The 19318-nt window shown below is 37.4% G+C and overlaps 1 protein-coding gene across 1 annotated transcript in view; it reads right to left on the bottom strand.

Moving 5' to 3' along the window:
* The window catches only part of HDAC9 (histone deacetylase 9), a 2434493-nt gene that overhangs the window by 747850 nt on the left and 1667325 nt on the right, over positions 1 to 19318 (bottom strand). The gene's annotated exons all lie outside the window — the stretch shown is intronic.

Genomic DNA, 19318 nt, shown 5'->3' with positions numbered 1-19318 from the left:
AGGTTCTGATGGATTAACTGCAGAGTTTTATAAAATAAAAGTAATGTGTGAGGTACAATTCTTACTAAAGTTTATAATTAAGCTCTCGATTGGAGAGACCTTTATTCTTCCCAGTATGTCACTTTTGATTTAGCTTTATAAGAAAGGAGAATATACTGATATTAGGAATTGGCCTCCCGTAGTTTTTCTTACTGTTGATTATAGAATTTTGTTATCCATTTTATGTAAAAGACTTGGGAGAGTAATGGAGAAGATAATTAGTCCCCAACAATATTGTGGTATTTGCGGTAGGAATATTGCAAGTACTCTTGCTGGTACCAGAGAGATTTTTCAGAGTGCAGAAAACTGATATTTTATTGGATATGATCTAAGTCTTGACCAAGCAAAAGCATTTGACAAATTTAACCATAATTATCTTCTCTCTGTTTTAGGGAAATATGTTATCCCTTTGAATTGTATTTCTTGGTTGCAGCTAATGTATTCCAAAGCTACAGGTGTGCCACTGGTAAATCAATGTCTTGGGAAACCTTTAAAGATTAAAGCAGGTCTACATCAGGGGTGTACTTTCAATCCATTATTACATATTTTTTTTCAACTGACTATTTTTTGCATTGCATTCAAGATAACCATAATATAGCACATGTAGAGGCAATGGGGCAAACTGCTTGTATAAAGTATATTGCTTATGTTGATGTTACTGTATTTCTTTCAAATGTATTTTTGAGCATTTTGCAATTTTTGCTAGAGCATCAAAATCTCTTTTGAACATAAATAAATGTAAAATGCTTTAGATAGGTTCTTTAGAATTAAATTTCCTTCCACCTCCTGGTGTGAATGAAGAAAAAGATAGCTTAAATGTTCTTGGTATTGGCTAAAGCTACAGCTTCAGCTCAAGTTAATTGGGAGAAGAAGCGTAAGGTTTGAGCTGATAAAGTTAGTAGAAGGGAGTCATGGAAAACGTCTTTCTCAAAAATGGTGCACATTATCAAGACCTTTTTGCTTCCAATTTTTATTTAAGTTTTGTTTTCTTCCTCCTGAAAATATGGTTGCATCATGGCATAACTCTAAAGTCGTTTTTTTCAGCTTTTCTGGGAAAAGCGCCTCAATATTCATAAAAGGAATATAACTAACTTATCCAGGAGAAAAAGATGTTTTTGTTTCTTATATTTTTTATCATTTCATTTTATGCATCTTTTGAAAGGTGACCAGACCTTTGGGAGTTTACTTTGGCAAATGGTTAGGCTGTGGTTGGAAGGAGCTGAACTAAAAACAATTCCCTGTAAACATTTTTTTGCCCTATTATAATTTTAATGTTTTAAAAAAAGATTTAGCATGACTGAATTGAAAGTTTTGCCTAGGAAAACATTATGAGTTGCTTTCGGAAATTAATTTATTTTTATATTTTTGAACTTGAGGGGTGTACACCCCAAAAACTTCAAGAGGCTTTATATCATTTGAATAATCGCAGAATACCTCTAAAATATAGAGACAATGGGGCCCATTTATCAAGCTCCAAATGGAGCTTGAGGGCCCGTGTTTCTGGCGAGCCAAAGACCACTGCTCCATAACCTGTCCGCCTGCTCTGAGGAGGTGGACAGAGATCGTCGCAATTCAACCTGATCAAATATGTTTATTGACACCCCCTGCTAGCGGCTGATTGGCCGCAAATCTGCTGGGGGTGGCATTGCACCAGCAGTTCACAAGAGGTGTTGGTGCAATTATAAATGCGTATTGCTCTCTTCATTCAGCGAGGTCTGCCAGACATGATCCGCAATGTCGGATCATGTCCAACATGCCTTTCATAAATAGGCCCCACAAAGTGGCTAGCTTTTTATAGCAAGCTTTCGGCCAGATTACGAGTTTTTCATTATGAGCTGTGCGGTGCTAACGAGCAGTTTTCTCTCACCACTCACTTACCTGCAGCACTGGTATTACGGGTTTTTACAAACCTGGCGTTAAAAGACAAGAAGTGAGCGTTGAGCAAAATTGTGCTCCTTACCGCACTCCAATACCAGCGCTGCTTAATTCAGCGGTGAGATGGTCGTACGTGCTTGTGCGCGATTTCCCCATAGGAATCAACGAGGAGAGCCGGCTTAGAAAAAGTCTAATACCTGCAAAAAAGCAGCGTAAAACTCAGTAATGCAGCCCCATTGATTCCTATGGGGAAACACATTTTATGTTTACACCTAATACCCTAACTTGAACCCCGAGTCTAAACACCCCTAATTTTATACTTATTAACCCCTAATCTGCCGATCCAGACACCGCCGCCACCTATATTATACTTATGAACCCCTAATCTGCTGCCCCCAACATCGCCAACATCTACATTATATTAACTAACCCCTAATATTCCGCCTCCAATGTCTCCGCCACCTACCTACCCTTATTAACCCCTAATCTGCCCCCCCCAACGTCGCCGTCACTATAATAAACATATTAACCCCTAAACCGCCACACACCCGCCTCGCAAACATTAGTTAAATATTATTAACCCCTAATCTGCCGTCCCTAACATCGCCGCCACCTACCTACATTTATTAACCCCTAATCTGCCACCCCCAACGTCGCCGCCACTATACTAAATGTATTAACCCCTAAACCTAAGTCTAACCCTAACACCCCCTAACCTAAAATATAATTACAATAAATCTAAATAAAAATTAATATTATTACCTAAATTATTCCTATTTAAAACTAAATACTTACCTGTAAAATAAAACCTAAGCTAGCTACAATATAACCAATAGTTACATTGTATCTATCTTAGGTTTTATTTTTATTTTACAGGCAAGTTTGTATTTATTTTAACTAGGTAGAATAGTTATTAAATAGTTATTAACTATTTACTAACTACCTAGCTAAAATAAATACAAAAGTACCTGTAAAATAAAACACTCCACTATAATTAAATAAATTAACTACATTAACAACAATTAAATAAATTAAATTAAATTAGCTAAAGTACAAAAACAAACACTAAATTACAGAAAATAATAAACAAATTACAAGATATTTAAACTAGTTACACCTAACCTAATAGCCCTATAAAATTAAATAGCCCACCAAAATAAAAAAAACCCTAGCCTAAACTAAACTACCAATAGCCCTTAAAAGGGCCTTTTGCGGGGCATTGCCTCAAAGTAATCAGCTCTTTTACCTGTAAAAAAAAATACAAACAACCCCCCCCCCAACAGTAAAACCCACCACCCACACAACCAACCCCCCAAATCAAATACTATCAAAAAAAACCTAAGCTCCCCATTGCCCTGAAAAGGGCATTTGGATGGGCATTGTTCTTAAAAGGGCAGTTAGCTCTTATGCGGCCCAAACCCTAATCTAAAAAATAAAACCCACCCAATACACCCTTAAAAAACCTAACACTAACCCCCTGAAGATCGACTTACTGTTCTGAAGACCGGACATCCATCCTCAAGGAAGCGGCAGAAGTCTTCATCTAACCAGGCCGAAGTCCTCAACGAAGCCGGGAGAAGTCTTCATCCAAGCCGGGCGAAGTGGTCCTCCAGACGGGCAGAAGTCTTCATCCAGACGGCATCTTCTATCTTCATCCATCCGACGCGGAGCGGGTCCATCTTCAAGACATCCGACGCGGAGCATCCTCTTCAAACAAAGTCTTCTTACTGAATGACGGTTCCTTTAAGTGACGTCATCCAAGATGGTGTCCCTTAGATTCCGATTGGCTGATAGAATTCTATCAGCCAATCGGTATTAAGGTAGAAAAAATCCTATTGGCTGATCCAATCAGCCAATAAGATTGAGCTCGCAATAGGATTGAGCTTGCATGTGCACATGAAGCATAGCTAGATATTCTCAGTGCACCAGCATTTTAAATACTGAAGCTGCTTAGAGCACCAGTGAGCCTTATATAATATCAGCAATTAAAAAACAGAGTCATTACCAGATGGTACATGCACTTTAGGCTCTCTGGGCACGGGCTGTGTTTAACATACTGGTGTATGGTGCATACTTATACACTTTTGAAACAGCTATAGCTTTTATTAGAAGTAATTTGCTAATATATGTTAATAACAAAAATGCTTTTATTCAAATCTGAAATACATCCATGTGGATTCAAATTTTGGCTGTAATGTCCCTTTAAGTATGTGAAGGAGATGCATATATTACAGTAGTGCTCACGAAAATCAATACATAAATGAAAATAACAATAAATTAAATATTGAAATAAAAACATGCAGTAAAAACTTGCATTGTTTAATCAAATTTAAATTAGTAACAAAATAGTTCTACAGAAAAAAAATAATTTTATGGAAAAAGTAAAATTTGTATTGAAATTACACAGCAAAAAAATATTTAAGGCACATAATGCAAATGCAAAAAACACTTTGGGCCGATTTATTAAATGTCCGCCCGACATCGCTAAATGCCGACAGCATACGCTGTTGTCATTTAACATTGCAGAATCATCTCTAGTAAAATGTCTGTGCAATGCCGCCCCCTGCAGATATGCGGCCAATCGGCCGCTAGCAGGGGGTGTCAATCATCCCGATTGTATCTGATCAGGATGATTGCTGTCTGCCGCCTCTTACGACCGCTGCTTAACTCCTGATTGCGGCGACACTGAAGGCTCACGCAGAATAAGCAGATTGACTGCTCAGTAAATTGGCCCCAAAGTTTTTGTACTTAGAATACAAAATTCAAAGCATATTGTTTTCCTTATTGTAAAAGTAGTTTCTCCACTTCCGCTAGTGGGCTGCACAGGGGCATTCTATGGGAGTAGCTTGAAGTTCTCTGCGAGGTCTAACATTTTAATCCTGCAGATCTCACACACTGATAGGTGGGAAGATTGTGTCAAAATATGCCAAATATATTATTACCCTAAAATAAAAACACATGTATATGAAAATAAAGGTGATTTTAAGATACTATGCACTGAAAACAAAGTACAGTAGAACCCCCGTATCTGCTGATTCGGTTTCTGCGGTTTACTACTGCCAGAAAATATTAAACAGAAAGTATATAACTCATGTCTCTCTGTCCTCTGTACCCATGCTGGCCAGCGCTACTGGTATCCAGTTAGCCTATAGCATTCTCGATGTCAACATTTGTTGCCACATTATCCCAGTGTTATTGTTAAAATAACCCTTAATTTTGCTTAATAATGTCCCAAAGCACAAAAGTAGTGATGCTGGCAGTTATTCAAAGACCAAAATGTACAGTATATAGGGTTCACTATTATCCATGGTTTTGGGTATCCGCTGTAGGTCTTGAAATGTATAACCCTTCGATATGGGGGGACTATTGTAATCTGATATGTATTGGCTGCAGTATTACATTTTTAAATTGCACACCCTGTTCCCTGCTAACTTTGCTCTTCCCAGCAAAGTTTCCCTTTCCATCACTTTCTATGTGAGACATTTTGCAAATATCAAGGGCAGCCCTTTTTTAAAATAATTCCATAAGGACAGATCCTGTGAGTGTCACCATGATTTTCATTTCTGCTCCAGCAAATATTAGATTATCTAGACCAACAAAACTAACAATAAAAAGTCTCATCTTCAAAAACCTCTATACTAATATATAAAAGACTTTATTGAATTTATCTGTAGCATTTAAAAAATGATGTAAGGCTCTCTATATATTCCCCCCCCCCCCCATTTTTTTAAATTAAACCAACAGCACTTAAGTATATTTTAGAAGAAGAAAATGTGAGAAAAGTCAAGTTTGATCAGAGAAAATTTAGTTGGATGTTCCTTGTATAGATGAACCAAATGTTTTAAATCTAAGAGAATGTCTGTTATGTTGATTCAACAGCCAAAACATGAAAGTAAAACAATTTGGGATGATTGGAAGATTACAGGAAACATCCTTTTTGTGTTTAACGCAAAATAGCAGAATAAGCCTGAGAACATATTTAAGTCACAGTGGAAATTATAAAAGAAAATGAGAAAATATTATCTTAACTGTGATAGTTGGTTATTATATTTATAAACTTTTTCTTAACCTCTTCACTGCTGAGTCACTTTATACCTCTTTGCTGAAGCTGTTTTCAGACTTTTGCAGTTACTGAATGGAACATCATTTTCAGTGCTTTTTCTTTGAATTACACACGCAAAAATGATAGGACTAGATTACGATTGGAGCACAATCGATAGCTAAGGGTGCATTATCTTGACCTTGGACTCATGCTAAGAAAAATGCATAATATGCTATTACAAGTGCATGGTTACAAATTTTAACCAGAGCTTCTTAAAGGGACATGAAACCCCAATTTTTTCTTTCATGATTTAGAAAGAGTGTGCAATTTTCAACAACATTCTAATGTACTTCTATTATCTATTTTTTTCATTCTCTTGATATTCTTTGCTGAAAAGCATATCTAGTTCTGTAGCTGCTGATTGGTGCGTGCATATAGATGCCTTGTGTGATTGGCTCACGAATATGCATTGCTATTTCTTCAACAAAGGATATCTAAAAAATAAAACAAATTAGATAATAGAAGTAAATTTGAATGTTGTTTAAAATTTTATTCTCTTACTGAATCATGAAAGAACATTTTTGGGTTTAGTGTTCCTTTAAGACAGCCAAAGTATTTTTAGCTCACCCTATACTTTTAATTGATTGCACAGGGAGCATTATTAGTGTGCTTATTGTGTTGATGTTTTAGTCAATCTAATTACACTTTCTTGGTTATACTGTATATCTTGATTATTTTTTTATATCTTCTCATTTCATTAACCTCTAAAGGACCGGTCATTTCAGACTAAAACTTCCTCAAAAGACCAGAACATTTTTGCCATCATTCCATTTAAACAGTAATAGAGCCTTGTTTGTTTTTTTTTAATTTACCTTTCAAAACTATATATATTTTTTTTAGTAGACAACCCAAAGTATTGATCTAGGCCCATTTTGGTATATTTCATGCCATCATTTCACCGCCAAATGCCATCAAATAAAACAAATTGTTAACTTTTTCACAAACTTTAGAATTCTCACTGTGCATTTATGGCACAAATGGTTGTAAAAGCTTCTCTGGGGTCCCCTTTGTTCAGAAATAGCAGAAATATATAGCTTTGTCATTGCTTTTGGGTATTTAGAAGGCCTCTAATTGCGGCTGCGCACCACAATTTTATTATTCCCATCAGTGAAGGGGTTAATCAGGTAGCTTGTAAGGTTAATTTTATCTTTAGTGTAGAGATTGCCCTCCCACCTGATGCTTCCCACCCCCTGACCTCTACCTGATCCCTTTTAAACAGCTCTCTTTCTTTCCTCACCCCCCACTGGTCACCCCCATCTTAGGTACTCGCAGACTGTCTGCCAGTATGAAGTTTTAGACTTTTTTTAAAAAAATATTATTATTATTTTCTTACCCCCTTACCTTCCCACCTCCCTGATCCCTCCCATAAAGCTCTCTAACCCTCCCCCTCTAACTACTTTCCGCCATCTTAGGTACTGGCAGCTGTTTACCTGTACCCAGTTTTCTATAATTGTTCTTTCTTATTTAATAAAAAAAAGTGTTTCTGTAGTGTTGCTGTCCCCCCTCATTTACTCCACCAAGATTATCTCCCCTACCCTCTATTCCCCCCCTCCACTCTAGGACCCCCTACCCTCAATTTGCATAAATATAAGCTTTATGCCAAAGTTGAGAGATTACTTTTTGATGTTACTTCTAAGGATTTTCGGGGTTTTATATTACAGTATCTCCCGGGCATGAGATGGACCCTAAAAAGGTTCAAGCAAATACTGACTGGCCAGTTCCCACTTATGTGATATCTGTGCAAAGATTTATTGGGTTTGCTAATTTTATCATTAATTTATCAGCAGATTTTCAACCATTTTCTTTCAACTTGTAACACAAGCGCTATTTCCATTGTGTGCTAACTCAAGTTAGCACGTCACTTATAATCTAGACTTGTGTAATTACAAGACATTTCTGCTGTCTTGCTATAGAATAACATGCCAGTCTAAGAAAATTAACATCTTGTTTGCTGCCATTGTTTTTCAACAGACAAACTCCTCCCAACACTGACCTTATTTGTAGGAGCCAATCTGTGCTTGAGTCTACAGACAAGAAGACTAGCCATGGTCATTATGTAAGCATGAAGTCTATTCTTTTGCAGTTTTTATTTGCTGAAGACAATTAGGATAAGGTATGTAGTTCTTAAGAAGTCTGCAGTGTGCATTTCCATCTCTGAGATTTAGAAAATCCACAATTTTCAGAACTAAATTACATGAAAAAGGGTGGAAAATAAAAATGAAAGTATATTGCAAAGTTGTTTTACTGGCATAACTAAACATTTTGGGGCACAATAAGCAATATTGCAAATGTGCTAACTCGCATAATATAAATTGAAAAAAAATAGCTACTCTAGCACGACTGGAGACCTAGCGTAAACTGTAAGGGTTAAAAAATATCAAAACACATTCAAAACATAATAAAATAAATTAATACACTCATATATAAACTTTCAGATAAAAACAAAAAATCATCTAAATATTAAAAAGGGAAATGGCATATGGCAAGACATTTGACTGGAAAGGGCTATTGTGTGTATGTGTATATACGTGTGTATATATATATATATATATATACTGTATATATATATATGTGTGTATATATATATATATATATATATATATATATATATATATATATATATATGTGTGTGGGTGTGTGTAGGTATATATATATATGTATATATATATATGTGTGTATATTTATGTGTTTCTAAGTGTAAATATGTATGTGCACATATACATATATGGACAGTATATATATGTTTCAGGGATTTTACCTGGTGAATGCCCCAAAATGCCACACAGTAAAACAGAATTTATGCTTACCTGATAAATTACTTTCTCCAACGGTGTGTCCGGTCCACGGCGTCATCCTTACTTGTGGGATATTCTCTTCCCCAACAGGAAATGGCAAAGAGTCCCAGCAAAGCTGGTCACATGATCCCTCCTAGGCTCCGCCCACCCCAGTCATTCGACCGACGGACAGGAGGAAATATATATAGGAGAAATCATATGATACCGTGGTGACTGTAGTTAGAGAAAATAATTCATCAGACCTGATTAAAAAAACCAGGGCGGGCCGTGGACCGGACACACCGTTGGAGAAAGTAATTTATCAGGTAAGCATGAATTCTGTTTTCTCCAACATTGGTGTGTCCGGTCCACGGCGTCATCCTTACTTGTGGGAACCAATACCAAAGCTTTAGGACACGGATGAAGGGAGGAAGCAAATCAGGTCACCTAAACGGAAGGCACCACAGCTTGCAAAACCTTTCTCCCAAAAATAGCCTCCGAAGAAGCAAAAGTATCAAATTTGTAAAATTTGGCAAAAGTGTGCAGTGAAGACCAAGTCGCTGCCTTACATATCTGGTCAACAGAAGCCTCGTTCTTGAAGGCTCATGTGGAAGCCACAGCCCTAGTGGAGTGAGCTGTGATCCTTTCAGGAGGCTGCCGTCCGGCAGTCTCATAAGCCAAACGGATAATGCTTTTAAGCCAAAAGGAAAGAGAGGTGGAAGTCGCTTTTTGATCTCTCCTTTTACCAGAATAAACAACAAACAAGGATGATGTTTGTCTGAAATCTTTAGTAGCCTCTAAATAGAATTTTAGAGCACGGACAACGTCCAAATTGTGTAACAAACACTCCTTCTTTGAAACTGGATTCGGACACAAAGAAGGTACAACTATCTCCTGGTTAATATTTTTGTTAGAAACAACTTTAGGAGGAAAACCAGGCTTAGTACGCAAAACCACCTTATCTGCATGGAACACCAGATAAGGAGGAGAACACTGCAGAGCAGATAACTCTGAAACTCTTCTAGCAGAAGAGATTGCAACCAAAAACAAAACTTTCCAAGATAGTAACTTAATATCTACGGAATGTAAAGGTTCAAACGGAACACCTTGAAGAACTGAAAGAACTAGATTTAGACTCCAGGGAGGAGTCAAAGGTCTGTAAACAGGCTTGATCCTAACCAGAGCCTGAACAAATGCTTGAACATCTGGCACAGCTGCCAGTCTTTTGTGAAGTAAAACAGATAAAGCAGAGATCTGTCCCTTCAGAGAACTTGCAGATAATCCTTTCTCCAAACCTTCTTGTAGAAAGGATAGAATCTTAGGAATTTTTATCTTGTTCCATTGGAATCCTTTAGATTCACACCAACAGATATATTTTTTCCATATTTTATGGTAAATTTTTCTAGTTACAGGCTTTCTAGCCTGAATCAGAGTATCTATTACAGAATCTGAAAACCCACGCTTTGATAGAATCAAGCGTTCAATCTCCAAGCCGTCAGTTGGAGGGAAACCAGATTCGGATGTTCGAATGGACCCTGAACAAGAAGGTCCTGTCTCAAAGGTAGCTTCCATGGTGGAGCCGATGACATATTCACCAGGTCTGCATACCAAGTCCTGCGTGGCCACGCAGGAGCTATCAAGATCACCGAGGCCCTCTCCTGATTGATCCTGGCTACCAGCCTGGGGATGAGAGGAAACGGTGGGAATACATAAGCTAGGTTGAAGGTCCAAGGTGCTACTAGTGCATCTACTAGAGTCGCCTTGGGATCCCTGGATCTGGACCCGTAGCAAGGAACCTTGAAGTTCTGATGAGACGCCATCAGATCCATGTCTGGAATGCCCCATAATTGAGTTATTTGGGCAAAGATTTCCGGATGGAGTTCCCACTCCCCCGGATGGAATGTCTGACGACTCAGAAAATCCGCTTCCCAATTTTCCACTCCTGGGATGTGGATCGCAGACAAGTGGCAGGAGTGATCCTCCGCCCATTGAATTATCTTGGTCACTTCTTTCATCGCCAGGGAACTCCTTGTTCCCCCCTGATGATTGATATATGCAACGGTCGTCATGTTGTCTGACTGAAACCTTATGAATTTGGCCTTTGCTAGTAGAGGCCAAGCTCTGAGAGCATTGAATATCGCTCTCAGTTCCAGAATGTTTATCGGGAGAAGAGACTCTACCCGAGACCATAGACCCTGAGCTTTCAGGGATTCCCAGACCGCGCCCCAGCCCACTAGGCTGGCGTCGGTCGTGACAATGACCCACTCTGGTCTGCGGAAGCTCATTCCCTGTGACAGATTGTCCAGGGTCAGCCACCAACGGAGTGAATCTCTGGTCTTTTGATCTACTTGAATCGTCGGAGACAAGTCTGTATAATCCCCATTCCACTGTCTGAGCATGCACAGTTGTAATGGTCTTAGATGAATTCGTGCAAAAGGAACTATGTCCATTGTTGCAACCATCAATCCTATTACTTCCATGCACTGCGCTATGGAAGGACGATGAACAGAATGAAGTACTTGACAAGAGCTTAGAAGTTTTGATTTTCTGACCTCTGTCAGAAAAATCCTCATTTCTAAGGAATCTATTATTGTTCCCAAGAAGGGAACTCTTGTTGACGGGGACAGATAACTTTTTTCTCTGTTCACCTTCCATCCGTGAGATCTGAGAAAGGCTAGGACGATGTCCGTATGAGCCTTTGCTTTTGACAGGGACGACGCTTGAATCAGGATGTCGTCCAAGTAAGGTACTACTGCAATGCCCCTTGGTCTTAGAACCGCTAGAAGGGACCCTAGTACCTTTGTGAAAATCCTTGGAGCAGTGGCTAATCCAAATGGAAGTGCCACAAACTGGTAATGCTTGTCCAGAAAAGCGAACCTTAGGAACTGATGATGTTCCTTGTGGATAGGAATATGTAGGTACGCATCCTTTAAATCCACGGTAGTCATAAATTGATTTTCCTGGATAGTAGGTAGGATCGTTCGAATAGTTTCCATTTTGAACGATGGTACCCTGAGAAAGTCTGCCCCCCACTACATCCAGTCCCGGATCGGGGGCTATCCCTTCATGCTGTTTTGGTAGCAGTGGTAGACTTCTTGGCCTGCTTACCCTTGTTCCAGCCTTGCATTGGTTTCCAGGCTGGTTTGGGTTGTGAAGTAATACCCTCTTGCTTAGAGGATACAGAATTAGAGATTGGTCCGTTTCTGCGAAAGGGACGAAAATTAGGCTTATTTTTAGCCTTAAAAGACCTATCTTGTGGGAGGGCGTGGCCCTTTCCCCCAGTGATGTCTGAAATAATCTCTTTCAAATCAGGTCCAAATAATGTTTTACCTTTGAAAGGAATGTTAAGCAATTTTGTCTTGGAAGACACATCCGCTGACCAAGACTTTAGCCAAAGCGCTCTGCGCGCCACGATAGCAAACCCTGAATTTTTCGCCGCTAATCTAGCTAATTGCAAAGCGGCATCTAAAACAAAAGAGTTAGCCAATTTAAGTGCTTGAACTCTGTCCATAACCTCCTCATACGAAGATTCTTTACTGAGCGATTTTTCTAGTTCCTCGAACCAGAAACACGCTGCCGTAGTGACAGGAACAATGCATGAAATTGGTTGTAGAAGGTAACCTTGCTGTACAAAAATCTTTTTAAGCAAACCCTCTAATTTCTTATCCATAGGATCTTTGAAAGCACAACTATCTTCGATAGGAATAGTAGTGCGTTTGTTTAGAGTAGAAACCGCCCCCTCGACCTTGGGGACTGTCTGCCATAAGTCCTTTCTGGGGTCGACTATAGGAAATAATTTCTTAAATATAGGGGGGGGGAACAAAAGGTATGCCGGGCCTTTCCCACTCTTTATTTACTATGTCCGCCACCCGCTTGGGTATAGGAAAAGCGTCGGGGGGCACCGGAACCTCTAGGAACTTGTCCATCTTACATAATTTCTCTGGAATGACCAAATTGTCACAATCATCCAGAGTAGATAACACCTCCTTAAGCAGTGCGCGGAGATGTTCTAATTTAAATTTAAATGTCACAACATCAGGTTCAGCTTGATGAGAAATTTTTCCTGAATCTGAAATTTCTCCATCAGACAAAACCTCCCTCATGGCCCCTTGAGATTGGTGTGAGGGTATGTCAGAACAGTTATCATCAGCGTCCTCTTGCTCTTCAGTGTTTAAAACAGAGCAATCGCGCTTTCTCTGATAAGTAGGCATTTTGGATAAAAGATTCGCTATGGAGTTATCCATTACAACCGTTAATTGTTGCATGGTAATAAGTATTGGCGCACTAGATGTACTAGGGGCCTCCTGTGTGGGCATAACTGGTGTAGACACAGTAGGGGATGATGTAGTATCATGTTTACTCCCCTCATTTGAGGAATCATCTTGGGCAATATCATTATCTGTGGCATTACTGTCCTTACTTTGTTTGGAAACTATGGCACAATTATCACATAAATTTAAATGGGGAGACACATTGGCTTTCATACATATAGAACATAGCTTAACTGATGGTACAGACATGTTAAACAGGCTTAAACTTGTCAACAAAGCACAAAAAACGTTTTAAAATAAAACCGTTACTGTCACTTTAAATTTCAAACTGAAAACACTTTATTACTGAATATGTGAAAAAGTATGAAGAAATTGTTCAAAATTCACCAAAATTTCACCACAGTGTCTTAAAGCATTAAAAGTATTGCACACCAAATTTCAGAGCTTTAACCCTTAAATTAACGGAACCGGAGCCGTTTTTACATTTAACCCCTATACAGTCCCAGCTATATGCTTTGCTGAGACCCAACCAAGCCCAGAGGGGAATACGATACCAAATGACACCTTCTAAAAGCTTTTTCAGTGATTCTTAGCTCCTGACACATGCATCTGCATGCCTTGCTCTCCAAAAACAACTGCGCATTAATGGCGCGAAAATGAGGCTCTGTCTACAACTAGAAAAGCCCCCATCTGAAAAAGGTGTCCAACACAGTGCCTGCCGTTTTTTTTAAACGTTCCCCAAGATTATAATACCAATTATTAGTTAGAATCTGCATAATATGCCTAGTAAAGCAATCGTTTTAGCCCAGAAAAATGTCTACCAGTTTATAAGCCCTTTTTGAAGCCCTTTATTCTTTTATGTTTAACTAAGAAAATGGCTTACCGGTCCCCATGAGGGGAAATGACAGCCTTCCAGCATTACTTGGTCTTGTTAGAAATATGGCTAGTCATACCTTAAGCAGAAAAGTCTGCTAACTGTTTCCCCCAACTGAAGTTACTTCATCTCAACAGTCCTGTGTGGAAACAGCAATCGATTTTAGTTACTGTCTGCTAAAATCATCTTCCTCTTACAAACAGAAATCTTCATCCTTTTCTGTTTCAGAGTAAATAGTACATACCAGCACTATTTTAAAATAACAAACACTTGATAGAAGAATAAAACTACATTTAAACACCAAAAAACTCTTAACCATCTCCGTGGAGATGTTGCCTGTGCAACGGCAAAGAGAATGACTGGGGTGGGCGGAGCCTAGGAGGGATCATGTGACCAGCTTTGCTGGGACTCTTTGCCATTTCCTGTTGGGGAAGAGAATATCCCACAAGTAAGGATGACGCCGTGGACCGGACACACCAATGTTGGAGAAAACTAGTTTGCTTTAAAATCCAATAGTGCAGTCTTTCCAGGAATGATATACATTATTTCTATATATATATATATATATACTGTATATATGGGCCAGATTACAAGTTAAGCGCAAATTTTTGCGCTCAAGTGATAAGAGGTTTATTGTGTTTTTTTGTGTTCATCTGGCGTATCGCTCATTTTATGAGTGGAAAGTAAACGCAATCGCTTGAACGCAATCACGATTTACGCTAGAATGATTACTGCGACTTTAGAGTACTGGTTAATTGTTTTGCGAAACTAAAATGTTGCACAAAACACATGAAAAATACATTACAAAGTACACTTACACTCATAATAACACCATCTAATAAAAATTAGATAAGAAAAATAAATATTGCACACAAAAGTTATAAGGGCTCAAAGATATGAGATTTTAGGTATTAGGAAAAAAAAAGCAGGCAAAGGGCTTTAACACTGAGATACATACATATACATGTCTAAAGATAGATTTACATTGTGCCAAAATACCATCAGATATATGCAGAAATATTTATTTATCAACAAATAAAACATATTCTGTTATTTGAATAACATTGGAAAGTGAAATATTAATATATTGGGTCGATATGAGATCGAGTTTTCGTGAGAGTGGGGTGTTTGGTTTTTCCCACTTTATTTTCTCCATTGACTTCTATGGGGGGAATAAGTGAATGCGCTCGTTGGGTTAGTGCTCGAGCAAAAACAGTTTGCTTACAACTCATAATACAAGCGCAACTCGATGTGCTCGAGCAGGAGTGTTAATTAGCGCTCCACTTGTAATCTGGCCCAATATCTTTAAGGACAACAATTATTTTGAGTACTTAAAGGGATACTAAACCCAATTGTTTTCTTTCATGATTCAGATAGAGCATTAGATTTTAAGCACCTTTCTAATTTACTACTATTATCAATTTTTCTTTGTTCTCATGTTATCTTGATTTGAAAAAGCAGTACTGTAAGTTTTAGAGCCGGACCATTTTTTGTTCAGCACCTGGGTAGCACTTGCTGATTTGTGGCTAAATGTAGCAATCCAATCAGCAAGCGCTACCGAGGTGCTGAACTAAAAATGGGCTGGCTCCTAACCTTTTATTACTGCTTTTTCAAATCAAGATAACATGAGAACAAAGAAAAATTGATGATAGCAGTAAATTAGAAAGTTGCTTAAAATTGAATGCTCTATCTGAATCATTAAAGAAAAAATTTAGGGTTAGTATCCCTTTAACGTTTACCAATACCCCTCAATTCACTAAAGACGTTTTAAATAACATTTATTCTATTTAAAAGAAAAGTCACTAGTCACAGAAAAGCCTCCTAATTTATGATCCATTCTCCGTAAAGTAAATTGATTTTTACACGCAATAAAATAGTATCATTCATTCTGTCTATAACCTTCAATATGTTACCACCACTTCTAGGTACCACCAAATCTCTAATTGCCTTATACATCACTAGACTGGCAAGAACAATCTTGGTCACAAATATATGAGCTTCATGTAGGGGTTTAAATGTAATCAGGTCACCTAAATTAATTGGTTATGAGAAATCTGCTGTTGCTATATTTTTTATACCAACTACTTTACAGAGACTTGCATAAAATCACTAGGTAGTTCTGTTAACCTTAACAAAACATATATTAATTTACTCTCACTCAAGGTGTTTCATTAAAGCATTTATTGGTGTTATAGACATTCAGATAGATTACAAGTTTTGCGTTGCGGCTTGTAACGCTGAAAATATGGTATTATCAGTGTTAAAACAGCACCGCAGCCATTACAAGTCTTGTCGTATAGGTGTACCGCACACCTTTTAGCCTGTACCGCAATGTCAGTCCCGCACATGTCAAAAAAAAAAATTTATTTTCATGGGATTCCCATAGCGCTGCTATTACAAGTTTTGTGGTGAGGCTAAAAAAGTGAGCGTTACAGCCTAAAACCACAAGATCCATAACGCCATCTAAAGTCAGTAGTTATGAGTTTTACGTTACAAAGCTGTTACATAAAACTCATAACTAAACTGCTACAAAGTACACTAACGCCCATAAACTACCTATTAACCCCTAAACCGAGGCCCTCCCGCATCGCAAACACTAAAATAAATGTATTAACCCCTAATCTGCCGCTCCTGATATCGCTGCCACTAAACAAAATTATTAACCCCTATTCCGCCGCTCCCTGACTAGGGATGGGCAAATGTGTTTATATTCGAATTCGAATGTTAGAACAAATGTTATTGTAGAAATTCAATTCACATAATAGAATGTTGATAAGAACAAATATTCTTAAAAATTTTATTTTTGAATGTTATTTACATTTTTCGAATGTCACATTCGAATTTGAATATTACATTTATAAAACACAATTGTAGAATAGAAACATTATTTCAAATTCAAATGTCACATTCGAATCGAATATCACATTCGAATTGAATATCATATTCGAATTCGAATATTACATTTTGAAAACACAGTATTAGACTTGAAATACTATTTCAAATTCAAATGTCACATTCAAATCGAATATCACATTCGAATCGAATATTACACTTAAAACACAGTATTAGACTAGAAATACTATTTCAAATTTGAATGTGACATTTCAATTCGAATGTAGCATTCAAATTCGAATATTACATTTATTAAACAAAGTTGTAGACTAGAAATACTATTTTGAATTTGAATGTCACATTCAAATTCGAATGTCACATTTCAAATTGGAATATTACATTTCAAAATTGAATGAATACATAGCTAAACATTCTATTATTCGAACAAATATTTTCGAATTTTATTGAAAAATTGGAAAATGAAAATTTGAAAATAGAATGTTAGAATGTTATAGAAACATTCGAAATTTGATTTGAACGAAAGTATCAAAATTCGTTTTAAATTTCTAATTTTTAGAAACATTCGCCCATCCCTATCCCTGACATCGTCACCACTATACTAAAGTTATTAACCCCTAAACTGCCGCCTTCCCGCATCAAAAACACTATTTAAATATTATTAACCCCTAATCTGCCGTCCGCCCACACCGCCGCTATAATAAACCTATTAACCCCTAAACCGCAAGCCCCCCACAACAAAATATACTGAAATAAACTATTTACCCCTAAACCAAAAGCCCCCCACAACAAAATAAACTAATTTAAACTAATAAACCCTAAACCTAACGACCACCTATCTTTATATTACAATTACAATTTCACTAGCTTAAATTAAAACTTAATTACAAAAAAACCACACGAATTGCGAAAAATAACAAACAAATTATCAAAAATAAAAAAGAATTACACCTATTCTAATAGCTCTATCAAAATAAAAAGCCCACCCAAAATTAAAAAACCCTAGTCTACACTAAACTACCAATGGCCGTTAAAAGGGCCTTTTGTGGAGCATTGCCCTAAAGATATCAGCTCTTTTACCTTTAAAAAAATACAAACATCCCCCAACAGTAAAACCCACCACCCCTACAACCAACCCCCCCAAATAAAAACTCTAACTCTAAAATGTTGTGTAATGTATATTTTTAGGGGGTGCTTTTTTTTAAAGTAAAAGAGCTGTTTATCTCAGGGCAATGCCCTACAAAAGGCCATTTTAAGGGCCCTTGGTAGTTTGGGGGGTGGGGGTTTGTATAGTGTTAGGGGGTGTATGTACTCTTTTTAAAGTAAAAGAGATAGTTATCTCAGCACAATGCCCTACAAAAGGCCCTTTTTTAGGGCCCCCAAAATAAAACCTAAGCTAGCTACAATGTAACTATATTGTAGCTAGGTTAGGTTTTATTTCACCGGTAAGTATGTATTTAGTATTAAATATGAATTATTTAGTTAAATAATTGTAAATTTAATTTATATCTAATTTAATTACGTTAAAGTTAGGGGGGGTTAGGTTTAATATAGTTTAATTTAGCTTGTTGCGATGTGGGGGGCTGGTGGTTTAGGGGTTAATAGGTTTATTTAGTTAATAAGTGTAAATTTAATTTAACTATATTTCTATAATGTTAAAGTTAGGGGGTGTTAGGGTTAGGGTTACGTTAGGGTTAGGGGTTAATATAGTTTAATTTAGCTTGTATCGCACGCAAAAGGTGTATGTTTGAGAACTTGTAATAGTAGCTCTATAGGAAATAAAATAATATAACTTTTGTTGCGTTCGTTAATTTCTCTATAGTGCTCAAAACTCGTAATCTAGCTGAAGGTTTGATACACATGTTTTTTGTGAAAATAATTTGCATACAATTTATTATTGATTGTATTATGTAAATGGTCTTTTTATGTGCTATTTACATAGCAAGGTAGCAAGTATTATCTTTTTATTTTTTGACAGGAAAAAAATTGTTATGTACTGCCAGTTTTAAATTATCCTGAAATATTAACTGAAATCTTGAATAATTAAAAGGACATGAAACCCAACATTTCTCTTTCATGATTCAGATAGATAATACAATTTTCCAATGTACTTACATTACCTAACTTGCTTCATTCTTTTGGTATCCTTCATTGAAGAAGTAGCAATGCACTACTGAGAGCTAGCTGAATGCATTGGGTGAGCCAATGAAATGAGGCATATATGTGCAGGCAGTAGGGTTGCCACCTCAGCCATCTTTTCCTGGACAGCTATACACATGCTGCAGGGTGTACAGGGAGGAACATGAATAATACTGTTCAGGGTCACTATTAGTGTGCTGTCCAGAGGTGCAATGCATGTTCCCCTCTGCACACCCTGCAACATTTGTAACTCATAAGTGTCCAAGAAAACAGCTGAGGTGGCAACCCTAGCAGGCAGCAATCAGCCAAACTAGGTGTAATTTCACTAAGGGTACCAAGAGAACAAACCAAATTACATAATAGATGTAAATTGGAACATTGTTTAAAATCACAT

The sequence above is a fragment of the Bombina bombina genome, chromosome 5 (assembly GCF_027579735.1).
Source record: "Bombina bombina isolate aBomBom1 chromosome 5, aBomBom1.pri, whole genome shotgun sequence".
Classification (NCBI taxonomy): Eukaryota; Metazoa; Chordata; class Amphibia; order Anura; family Bombinatoridae; genus Bombina; species Bombina bombina.
The sequence above is the reverse complement of the archived record's forward strand: the minus strand, read 5'-3'. Positions and strand labels throughout refer to the sequence as shown.